Below are 13,962 nucleotides of genomic sequence, written 5' to 3' on the forward strand. Positions count from 1 at the left end.
GAGCTGCCCGTCTGCATGGAGCAACCAGTCTGCATGGAGCCGCCAGTCTGCATGGAGCAGCCAGAGCCGCCAGTCTGCATGGAGCAGCCAGAGCCGCCAGTCTGCATGGAGCAGCCAGAGCCGCCAGTCTGCATGGAGCAGCCAGAGCCGCCAGTCTGCATGGAGCAGCCAGAGCCGCCAGTCAGCATGGAGCAGCCAGAGCAGCCAGGGTCTTCCAGATCCGTCAGTCAGCCAGGATCCGCTAGTCAGCCAGGATCCGCCAGTCAGCCAGGATCTGCCGGAACCGCCAGTCAGCCAGGATCTGCCAGAGCCAACTACCTGCCTGAGTTTCCTCTCAGTCCCGAGTTTCCTCTCAGTCCCGAGCTTCCCCTCAGTCCCGAGCTTCCCCTCAGTCCAGTGGGGCCCTTGGTGAGGGTTACTAGGCCAAGGTCGGCAGCGAGGGTCGCCAATCACAGGACGCGATGCAAGTGGACTAAGACTTTGTTGGAGTGGGGTCCACGTCCCGGCCCGGGGCCGCCACCATGGACAGACGCCCGCCCGGACCCTCCCCTATGGTTTTAGGTGTGCGGCCGGGAGTCCGCACCTTGGGGGGGGGGGGGGTTCTGTCACGCCCTGGTCTTAGTATTTTGTGTTTTCTTTATAAATTTGGTCAGGCCAGGGTGTGACATGGGTTTATTATGTGGTGTGTTTTGTTTTGTTTTTTTTTGTAGATATTGGGATTGTGGTATAGTGGGGTTATCTAGAATAGTCTATGGCTGTCTGGAGTGGTTCTCAATCAGAGGCAGGTGTTTAGCGTTGTCTCTGATTGGGAGCCATATTTAGGCAGCCATATTCTTTGAGTGTTTTGTGGGTGATTGTTCCTGTCTCTGTTTGTTTGCACCAGATAGGCTGTTTAGGTTTTCGTATTACGTTTATTGTTTTTGTATTGTTCGTGTTTATTCGTTATTAAACATGTATGAAAATTACCACGCTGCATTTTGGTCCGATCCTTGCTACACCTCTTCAGAGGAGGAGATGGAAGAAAACAGTAACAGCGCAATACAGAAGAAAAATGCTAATCTGCTTTAATTGCTGAAGATAACAATAGTTAATCAATAGAGCTGCTTAACGCAATGTCAAAAAAACTCAACACTTCAGGACCTGAACACTCTAAGCACGCAACTTTGCCTGTGGCATTTCACAAAACTCAGCCAGACTATTAACTTTGCACTTAAGGCTTGACATGTTTGGTGGTAATACAATGCAAAAGTAACTACACTTACTTTAGAAATCTGCTTACATTCATATCCTTGTCTGTGTTCTGTTTAGTTTGGATCTGAAGGATAAGGGAAGTCCCACAAGGGGACATTTCTGAGTAATCTGAGTAGTCTAAGGAATGCTGTACGTCTCTGGTAAATTAATTGGATTTTTACCATACCAGAGATCCCAGCTATGGATTAGCAGCTGGCAGCACACTCTTAAATGTCAAATGAGATACTGTACCAGCTCCCACAGGTTAACCCACTTTCAGTGAAAAAAATATGCATGGTAAAAAAGAAATGCATGCGCATTTATGAATGAAATGAACAAGATATACACTTTAGCTAAAATAGAACCTACTCTCCATCTGCTACTTGTGGAGACTATAGAATGGAGACTATAAAGTACAAAAATCCTCATGGTCAAGTATCTGTGCTCTTTGTGTTCAATAATGGGGGACAGCAATATAAAGGAACACCTTTAAAAAAGGAGACTGGTTTTCAGAAACTATCCCCACCCAATCGATAAAGCTACCTTTGACAATGGTGCATATTATCGCCTTGACATTTAGTCACCCTTATTTTCCATACCAAGCAACAGGCTGAAGGGGAATACAACAATGAGATTTAACCCCTGTAGGTCTAAGCCATTAAATAGCAATATCTAGTAAGATAACATATGGAATTGTTTTAAGATGGTCATAAAATGTATAATTTAGTCATTTGATTTTAAAATTTAGGACCCCTTATCAATATATTCATAAAAGTCACATTGTCCGAGAGAGATTTACATGGTTATCAAAACATCACGCCATGGTAAGCCTACACGAAACACAGCCCTTATTTTAAGTGTTTCTAAAATCCCCTATTGGAAAAATTAATGGTGGAAAAATGATTGGAACCATTTCCCTGTTTGACAGCTAGGTTTTATGGGTATTATGACACGGGCACTGTGGGGCTAGTAACCCATTTAACTTTTGTGGACAGTTTATGTTTGAGGCTTTACTGAGCCGGACAAACTTCTCTCTTTGATGAGAGCCCAAGCACTTCTCCAGTGTTTCCCCATATCCCCGACAACGATAAGACAGCCTATAGGGAGGAGGTCAGAGACCTGACCGTGTGGTGCAAGGACAACAACCTCTCCCTCAACGTGATCAAGACAAAGACGATTGTGGACGACAGGAAAAGGAGGACCGAGCACATCCCCATTCTCATCGACGGGGCTGTAGTGGAGCAGGTTGAGAGCTTCAAGTTCCTTGGCATCCACATCACCAACAAACTAACATGGTCCAAGCACACCAAATGTGAAGAGGGCACGGCAAAACCTATTCCCCCTCAAGAGACTGAAAAGATTTGGCATGGGTCCTCAGATCCTCAAAAGGATTTACAGTTGCACCATCGAGAGCATCCTGATGGGTTGCATCACTGCCTAGTATGGCAACTGCTCGGCCTCCGACCGCAAGGCACTACAGAGGGTAGTGCGTACGGCCCAGTACATCACTGGTGCCAAGCTTCCTGCCAGAACCTCTATACCAGGCGGTGTCAGAGAAAGGCCCTAAAAATGATCAAATACTCCAGCCACCCTAGTCATAGACTGTTCTCTCTGCTACCAAACGGCAAGCGGTACCGGAGCACCATGTCTAGGTCCAAGAGGCTTCCAAACAGCTTCTAACCCCAAGCCATAAGACACCTGAACAGCTAATCAAATGGCTACCCAGACTATTTGCATTGCCCCCCCCCCCCTACACCACTACTACTCTCTTTTATTATCTATGTATAGTCACTTTAATAACTGCGGGCCGGGCGCAGTGAGCGCTAACCAAGGTTGCCAGGTGCACGGTGTACCCCCTCCCTGTATATAGCCTCCACATTGACTCTGTACTGGTACCCCCTGTTTATAGCCTCCACATTGACTCTGTACTGGTACCCCCTGTATATAGCCTCCACATTGACTCTGTACCGGTACCCCCTGTTTATAGCCTCCACATTGACTCTGTACAGGTACCCCCTGTATATAGCCTCCACATTGACTCTGTAGTGGTACCCCCTGTATATAGCCTCCACATTGACTCTGTACTGGTACCCCCTGTTTATAGCCTCCACATTGACTCTGTACCGGTACCCCCTGTTTATAGCCTCCACATTGACTCTGTACCGGTACCCCCTGTATATAGCCTCCACATTGACTCTGTACTGGTACCCCCTGTATATAGCCTCCACATTGACTCTGTACTGGTACCCCTGTATATAGCCTCCACATTGACTCTGTACCGGTACCCCCCTGTTTATAGCCTCCACATTGACTCTGTACTGGTACCCCTGTATATAGCCTCCACATTGACTCTGTACTGGTACCCCTGTATATAGCCTCCACATTGACTCTGTACCGGTACCCCCTGTATATAGCCTCCACATTGACTCTGTACCGGTACCCCCTGTATATAGCCTCCACATTGACTCTGTACCGGTACCCCTGTATATAGCCTCCACATTGACTCTGTACCGGTACCCCCTGTATATAGCCTCCACATTGACTCTGTACCGGTACCCCCTGTATATAGCCTCCACATTGACTCTGTACCGGTACCCCTGTATATAGCCTCCACATTGACTCTGTACTGGTACCCCTGTATATAGCCTCCACATTGACTCTGTACCGGTACCCCCTGTATATAGCCTCCACATTGACTCTGTACCGGTACCCCCTGTTTATAGCCTCCACATTGACTCTGTACCGGTACCCCCTGTATATAGCCTCCACATTGACTCTGTACCGGTACCCCCTGTATATAGCCTCCACATTGACTCTGTACTGGTACCCCCTGTATATAGCCTCCACATTGACTCTGTACTGGTACCCCCTGTTTATAGCCTCCACATTGACTCTGTACCGGTACCCCCTGTTTATAGCCTCCACATTGACTCTGTACCGGTACCCCCTGTATATAGCCTCCACATTGACTCTGTACTGGTACCCCCTGAATATAGCCTCCACATTGACTCTGTACTGGTACCCCCTGTTTATAGCCTCCACATTGACTCTGTACTGGTACCCCCTGTATATAGCCTCCACATTGACTCTGTACCGGTACCCCCTGTATATAGCCTCCACATTGACTCTGTACCGGTACCCCCTGTATATAGCCTCCACATTGACTCTGTACCGGTACCCCCTGTTTATAGCCTCCACATTGACTCTGTACCGGTACCCCCTGTATATAGCCTCCACATTGACTCTGTACTGGTACCCCCTTTATAGCCTCCACATTGACTCTGTACCGGTACCCCCTGTATATAGCCTCCACATTGACTCTGTACCGGTACCCCCTGTATATAGCCTCCACATTGACTCTGTACTGGTACCCCCTGTATATAGCCTCCACATTGACTCTGTACCGGTACCCCCTGTATATAGCCTCCACATTGACTCTGTACTGGTACCCCCCGTTTATAGCCTCCACATTGACTCTGTACCGGTACCCCCTGTATATAGCCTCCACATTGACTCTGTACTGGTACCCCCTGTTTATAGCCTCCACATTGACTCTGTACTGGTACCCCCTGTATATAGCCTCCACATTGACTCTGTACCGGTACCCCCTGTATATAGCCTCCACATTGACTGTACCGGTACCCCCTGTATTTAGCCTCCACATTGACTCTGTACCGGTACCCCCTGTATATAGCCTCCACATTGACTATGTACTGGTACCCCCTGTATATAGCCTCCACATTGACTCTGTACTGGTACCCCCTGCATATAGCCTCCACATTGACTCTGTACTGGTACCCCCTGTATATAGCCTCCACATTGACTCTGTACTGGTACCCCCTGCATATAGCCTCCACATTGACTCTGTACTGGTACCCCCTGTATATAGCCTCCACATTGACTCTGTACCGGTACCCCCTGTATATAGCCTCCACATTGACTCTGTACTGGTACCCCCTGTATATAGCCTCCACATTGACTCTGTACTGGTACCCCCTGTATATAGCCTCCACATTGACTCTGTACCGGTACCCCCTGTATATAGCCTCCACATTGACTCTGTACCGGTACCCCTGTATATAGCCTCCACATTGACTCTGTACCGGTACCCCCTGTTTATAGCCTCCACATTGACTCTGTACCGGTACCCCCTGTATATAGCCTCCACATTGACTCTGTACTGGTACCCCCTGTATATAGCCTCCACATTGACTCTGTACCGGTACCCCCTGTATATAGCCTCCACATTGACTCTGTACCGGTACCCCCTGTATATAGCCTCCACATTGACTCTGTACCGATACCCCCTGTATATAGCCTCCACATTGACTCTGTACCGGTACCCCCTGTATATAGCCTCCACATTGACTCTGTACTGGTACCCCCGTTTATAGCCTCCACATTGACTCTGTACCGGTACCCCCTGTATATAGCCTCCACATTGACTCTGTACTGGTACCCCCTGTTTATAGCCTCCACATTGACTCTGTACTGGTACCCCCTGTATATAGCCTCCACATTGACTCTGTACTGGTACCCCCTGTATATAGCCTCCACATTGACTCTGTACTGGTACCCCTGTATATAGCCTCCACATTGACTCTGTACTGGTACCCCCTGTATATAGCCTCCACATTGACTCTGTACTGGTACCCCCTGTTTATAGCCTCCACATTGACTCTGTACTGGTACCCCCTGTATATAGCCTCCACATTGACTCTGTACCGGTACCCCCTGTATATAGCCTCCACATTGACTCTGTACTGGTACCCCCTGTATATAGCCTCCACATTGACTCTGTACCGGTACCCCCTGTTTATAGCCTCCACATTGACTCTGTACTGGTACCCCCTGTATATAGCCTCCACATTGACTCTGTAGCGGTACCCCCTGTATATAGCCTCCACATTGACTCTGTACCGGTACCCCCTGTTTATAGCCTCCACATTGACTCTGTACTGGTACCCCCTGTATATAGCCTTCACATTGACTCTGTACTGGTACCCCCTGTTTATAGCCTCCACATTGACTCTGTACTGGTACCCCCTGTTTATAGCCTCCACATTGACTCTGTACTGGTACCCCCTGTATATAGCCTCCACATTGACTCTGTACCGGTACCCCTGTATATAGCCTCCACATTGACTCTGTACTGGTACCTCCTGTATATAGCCTCCACATTGACTCTGTACTGGTACCCCCCTGTATATAGCCTCCACATTGACTCTGTACCGGTACCCCCTGTATATAGCCTCCACATTGACTCTGTACCGGTACCCCCTGTATATAGCCTCCACATTGACTCTGTACCGGTACCCCCTGTTTATAGCCTCCACATTGACTCTGTACCGGTACCCCCTGTATATAGCCTCCACATTGACTCTGTACTGGTACCCCTGTATATAGCCTCCACATTGACTCTGTACCGGTACCCCCTGTATATAGCCTCCACATTGACTCTGTACCGGTACCCCCTGTATATAGCCTCCACATTGACTCTGTACCGATACCCCCTGTATATAGCCTCCACATTGACTCTGTACCGGTACCCCCTGTATATAGCCTCCACATTGACTCTGTACTGGTACCCCCCGTTTATAGCCTCCACATTGACTCTGTACCGGTACCCCCTGTATATAGCCTCCACATTGACTCTGTACTGGTACCCCCTGTTTATAGCCTCCACATTGACTCTGTACTGGTACCCCCTGTATATAGCCTCCACATTGACTCTGTACTGGTACCCCCTGTATATAGCCTCCACATTGACTCTGTACTGGTACCCCCTGTATATAGCCTCCACATTGACTCTGTACTGGTACCCCCTGTATATAGCCTCCACATTGACTCTGTACTGGTACCCCCTGTTTATAGCCTCCACATTGACTCTGTACTGGTACCCCCTGTTTATAGCCTCCACATTGACTCTGTACTGGTACCCCCTGTATATAGCCTCCACATTGACTCTGTACCGGTACCCCCTGTATATAGCCTCCACATTGACTCTGTACTGGTACCCCTGTATATAGCCTCCACATTGACTCTGTACCGGTACCCCTGTTTATAGCCTCCACATTGACTCTGTACTGGTACCCCCTGTATATAGCCTCCACATTGACTCTGTAGCGGTACCCCCTGTATATAGCCTCCACATTGACTCTGTACCGGTACCCCCTGTTTATAGCCTCCACATTGACTCTGTACTGGTACCCCCTGTATATAGCCTTCACATTGACTCTGTACTGGTACCCCCTGTTTATAGCCTCCACATTGACTCTGTACTGGTACCCCCTGTTTATAGCCTCCACATTGACTCTGTACTGGTACCCCCTGTATATAGCCTCCACATTGACTCTGTACTGGTACCCCCTGTATATAGCCTCCACATTGACTCTGTACCGGTACCCCCTGTATATAGCCTCCACATTGACTCTGTACCGGTACCCCCTGTATATAGCCTCCACATTGACTCTGTAACGGTACCCCCTGTATATAGCCTCCACATTGACTCTGTACCGGTACCCCCTGTTTATAGCCTCCACATTGACTCTGTACTGGTACCCCCTGTATATAGCCTCCACATTGACTCTGTACTGGTACCCCCTGTATATAGCCTCCACATTGACTCTGTACCGGTACCCCCTGTATATAGCCTCCACATTGACTCTGTACCGGTACCCCCTGTATATAGCCTCCACATTGACTCTGTACTGGTACCCCCTGTATATAGCCTCCACATTGACTCTGTACTGGTACCCCCTGTATATAGCCTCCACATTGACTCTGTACTGGTACCCCCCGTTTATAGCCTCCACATTGACTCTGTACCGGTACCCCCTGTATATAGCCTCCACATTGACTCTGTACTGGTACCCCCTGTATATAGCCTCCACATTGACTCTGTACTGGTACCCCCTGTTTATAGCCTCCACATTGACTCTGTACTGGTACCCCCTGTATATAGCCTCCACATTGACTCTGTACCGGTACCCCTGTATATAGCCTCCACATTGACTCTGTACCGGTACCCACTGTATATAGCCTCCACATTGACTCTGTACCGGTACCCCTGTATATAGCCTCCACATTGACTCTGTACCGGTACCCCCTGTATTTAGCCTCCACATTGACTCTGTACTGGTACCCCCTGTTTATAGCCTCCACATTGACTCTGTACCGGTACCCCCTGTTTATAGCCTCCACATTGACTCTGTACCGGTACCCCCTGTTTATAGCCTCCACATTGACTCTGTACTGGTACCCCCTGTTTATAGCCTCCACATTGACTCTGTACCGGTACCCCCTGTATATAGCCTCCACATTGACTCTGTACTGGTACCCCCTGTTTATAGCCTCCACATTGACTCTGTACTGGTACCCCTGTATATAGCCTCCACATTGACTCTGTACTGGTACCCCCTGTATATAGCCTCCACATTGACTCTGTACTGGTACCCCCTGTTTATAGCCTCCACATTGACTCTGTACAGGTACCCCCTGTTTATAGCCTCCACATTGACTCTGTACTGGTACCCCCTGTATATAGCCTCCACATTGACTCTGTACCGGTACCCCCTGTATATAGCCTCCACATTGACTCTGTACTGGTACCCCCTGTATATAGCCTCCACATTGACTCTGTACTGGTACCCCCTGTTTATAGCCTCCACATTGACTCTGTACTGGTACCCCCTGTATATAGCCTCCACATTGACTCTGTACTGGTACCCCCTGTATATAGCCTCCACATTGACTCTGTACTGGTACCCCTGTATATAGCCCCCACATTGACTCTGTACTGGTACCCCTGTATATAGCCTCCACATTGACTCTGTACTGGTACCCCCTGTTTATAGCCTCCACATTGACTCTGTACTGGTACCCCTGTATATAGCCTCCACATTGACTCTGTACCGGTACCCCCTGTATATAGCCTCCACATTGACTCTGTACTGGTACCCCCTGTATATAGCCTCCACATTGACTCTGTACCGGTACCCCCTGTTTATAGCCTCCACATTGACTCTGTACTGGTACCCCCTGTATATAGCCTCCACATTGACTCTGTAGCGGTACCCCCTGTATATAGCCTCCACATTGACTCTGTACCGGTACCCCCTGTTTATAGCCTCCACATTGACTCTGTACTGGTACCCCTGTATATAGCCTCCACATTGACTCTGTACTGGTACCCCCTGTTTATAGCCTCCACATTGACTCTGTACTGGTACCCCTGTTTATAGCCTCCACATTGACTCTGTACTGGTACCCCTGTATATAGCCTCCACATTGACTCTGTACTGGTACCCCTGTATATAGCCTCCACATTGACTCTGTACTGGTACCCCCCGTTTATAGCCTCCACATTGACTCTGTACCGGTACCCCCTGTATATAGCCTCCACATTGACTCTGTACTGGTACCCCCTGTATATAGCCTCCACATTGACTCTGTACTGGTACCCCCTGTATATAGCCTCCACATTGACTCTGTACTGGTACCCCCTGTTTATAGCCTCCACATTGACTCTGTACTGGTACCCCCTGTATATAGCCTCCACATTGACTCTGTACCGGTACCCCCTGTATATAGCCTCCACATTGACTCTGTACCGGTACCCACTGTATATAGCCTCCACATTGACTCTGTACCGGTACCCCCTGTATATAGCCTCCACATTGACTCTGTACCGGTACCCCCTGTATTTAGCCTCCACATTGACTCTGTACTGGTACCCCCTGTTTATAGCCTCCACATTGACTCTGTACCGGTACCCCCTGTTTATAGCCTCCACATTGACTCTGTACCGGTACCCCCTGTTTATAGCCTCCACATTGACTCTGTACTGGTACCCCCTGTTTATAGCCTCCACATTGACTCTGTACCGGTACCCCCTGTATATAGCCTCCACATTGACTCTGTACTGGTACCCCCTGTTTATAGCCTCCACATTGACTCTGTACTGGTACCCCCTGTATATAGCCTCCACATTGACTCTGTACTGGTACCCCCTGTATATAGCCTCCACATTGACTCTGTACTGGTACCCCCTGTTTATAGCCTCCACATTGACTCTGTACAGGTACCCCCTGTTTATAGCCTCCACATTGACTCTGTACTGGTACCCCCTGTATATAGCCTCCACATTGACTCTGTACCGGTACCCCCTGTATATAGCCTCCACATTGACTCTGTACTGGTACCCCCTGTATATAGCCTCCACATTGACTCTGTACTGGTACCCCCTGTTTATAGCCTCCACATTGACTCTGTACTGGTACCCCCTGTATATAGCCTCCACATTGACTCTGTACCGGTACCCCCTGTATATAGCCTCCACATTGACTCTGTACCGGTACCCACTGTATATAGCCTCCACATTGACTCTGTACCGGTACCCCCTGTATATAGCCTCCACATTGACTCTGTACCGGTACCCCCTGTATTTAGCCTCCACATTGACTCTGTACTGGTACCCCCTGTTTATAGCCTCCACATTGACTCTGTACCGGTACCCCCTGTTTATAGCCTCCACATTGACTCTGTACCGGTACCCCCTGTTTATAGCCTCCACATTGACTCTGTACTGGTACCCCCTGTTTATAGCCTCCACATTGACTCTGTACCGGTACCCCCTGTATATAGCCTCCACATTGACTCTGTACTGGTACCCCCTGTATATAGCCTCCACATTGACTCTGTAACGGTACCCCCTGTATATAGCCTCCACATTGACTCTGTACCGGTACCCCCTGTATATAGCCTCCACATTGACTCTGTACTGGTACCCCCCGTTTATAGCCTCCACATTGACTCTGTACCGGTACCCCCTGTATATAGCCTCCACATTGACTCTGTACTGGTACCCCCTGTATATAGCCTCCACATTGACTCTGTACTGGTACCCCCTGTATATAGCCTCCACATTGACTCTGTACTGGTACCCCCTGTTTATAGCCTCCACATTGACTCTGTACTGGTACCCCCTGTATATAGCCTCCACATTGACTCTGTACCGGTACCCCTGTATATAGCCTCCACATTGACTCTGTACCGGTACCCACTGTATATAGCCTCCACATTGACTCTGTACCGGTACCCCCTGTATATAGCCTCCACATTGACTCTGTACCGGTACCCCCTGTATTTAGCCTCCACATTGACTCTGTACTGGTACCCCTGTTTATAGCCTCCACATTGACTCTGTACCGGTACCCCCTGTTTATAGCCTCCACATTGACTCTGTACCGGTACCCCCTGTTTATAGCCTCCACATTGACTCTGTACCGGTACCCCCTGTTTATAGCCTCCACATTGACTCTGTACCGGTACCCCCTGTATATAGCCTCCACATTGACTCTGTACCGGTACCCACTGTATATAGCCTCCACATTGACTCTGTACCGGTACCCCCTGTATTTAGCCTCCACATTGACTCTGTACTGGTACCCCCCGTTTATAGCCTCCACATTGACTCTGTACCGGTACCCCCTGTATATAGCCTCCACATTGACTCTGTACTGGTACCCCCTGTATATAGCCTCCACATTGACTCTGTACTGGTACCCCCTGTATATAGCCTCCACATTGACTCTGTACTGGTACCCCCTGTTTATAGCCTCCACATTGACTCTGTACTGGTACCCCTGTATATAGCCTCCACATTGACTCTGTACCGGTACCCCTGTATATAGCCTCCACATTGACTCTGTACCGGTACCCACTGTATATAGCCTCCACATTGACTCTGTACCGGTACCCCCTGTATATAGCCTCCACATTGACTCTGTACCGGTACCCCTGTATTTAGCCTCCACATTGACTCTGTACTGGTACCCCCTGTTTATAGCCTCCACATTGACTCTGTACCGGTACCCCTGTTTATAGCCTCCACATTGACTCTGTACCGGTACCCCCTGTTTATAGCCTCCACATTGACTCTGTACTGGTACCCCCTGTTTATAGCCTCCACATTGACTCTGTACCGGTACCCCCTGTATATAGCCTCCACATTGACTCTGTACTGGTACCCCTGTTTATAGCCTCCACATTGACTCTGTACTGGTACCCCCTGTATATAGCCTCCACATTGACTCTGTACTGGTACCCCTGTATATAGCCTCCACATTGACTCTGTACTGGTACCCCCTGTTTATAGCCTCCACATTGACTCTGTACAGGTACCCCTGTTTATAGCCTCCACATTGACTCTGTACTGGTACCCCCTGTATATAGCCTCCACATTGACTCTGTACCGGTACCCCCTGTATATAGCCTCCACATTGACTCTGTACTGGTACCCCCTGTATATAGCCTCCACATTGACTCTGTACTGGTACCCCTGTTTATAGCCTCCACATTGACTCTGTACTGGTACCCCCTGTATATAGCCTCCACATTGACTCTGTACCGGTACCCCCTGTATATAGCCTCCACATTGACTCTGTACCGGTACCCACTGTATATAGCCTCCACATTGACTCTGTACCGGTACCCCCTGTATATAGCCTCCACATTGACTCTGTACCGGTACCCCCTGTATTTAGCCTCCACATTGACTCTGTACTGGTACCCCCTGTTTATAGCCTCCACATTGACTCTGTACCGGTACCCCCTGTTTATAGCCTCCACATTGACTCTGTACCGGTACCCCCTGTTTATAGCCTCCACATTGACTCTGTACTGGTACCCCCTGTTTATAGCCTCCACATTGACTCTGTACCGGTACCCCCTGTATATAGCCTCCACATTGACTCTGTACTGGTACCCCCTGTATATAGCCTCCACATTGACTCTGTAACGGTACCCCCTGTATATAGCCTCCACATTGACTCTGTACCGGTACCCCCTGTATATAGCCTCCACATTGACTCTGTACTGGTACCCCCTGTATATAGCCTCCACATTGACTCTGTACTGGTACCCCCTGTTTATAGCCTCCACATTGACTCTGTACCGGTACCCCCTGTATATAGCCTCCACATTGACTCTGTACTGGTACCCCCTGTTTATAGCCTCCACATTGACTCTGTACCGGTACCCCCTGTATATAGCCTCCACATTGACTCTGTACTGGTACCCCCTGTATATAGCCTCCACATTGACTCTGTACTGGTACCCCCTGTATATAGCCTCCACATTGACTCTGTAACGGTACCCCCTGTATATAGCCTCCACATTGACTCTGTACCGGTACCCCCTGTATATAGCCTCCACATTGACTCTGTACTGGTACCCCCTGTATATAGCCCCGCTATTTTTTTTTTTACTGCTGCCCTTTAATTATTTGTTATTCTGATCTCTTACTTTTTTTGAGGTATTTTCTTCAAACTGCACTGTTGGTTAAGTAAGAATTTCACTGTAAGGTCTACTACACCTGTTGTATTTGGCACATGTGACAAATAAAATGCTATTTGATTATGATCAAATATGCAGACATTTATTCATCTCCATTCAGAACAGAATTTGCAATAACTTTTTACCCCCTGGCACATTTTCGGGCTGGCACCTGCATTGTCTTCCTTGTTGTTTTCTTTACTAATAATAACTTTGGACATGTGTGCATTCTTATCAAGGTGAGTACCTTATTACAGTATCATTGTAGTTTCTGTATATCGTGTTGTTGTTTCTACTGTAGCACACCGTAGCCATGTATTGAGCATATTGTGTATTTCGTTTTTTATTCAGGTTTTCAAGTACTGGTGACTGATCATGCATTCTGATTCATGCATA

Source organism: Oncorhynchus nerka, linkage group LG12 (genome assembly GCF_034236695.1).
Source record: "Oncorhynchus nerka isolate Pitt River linkage group LG12, Oner_Uvic_2.0, whole genome shotgun sequence".
NCBI classification, from domain to species: domain Eukaryota; kingdom Metazoa; phylum Chordata; class Actinopteri; order Salmoniformes; family Salmonidae; genus Oncorhynchus; species Oncorhynchus nerka.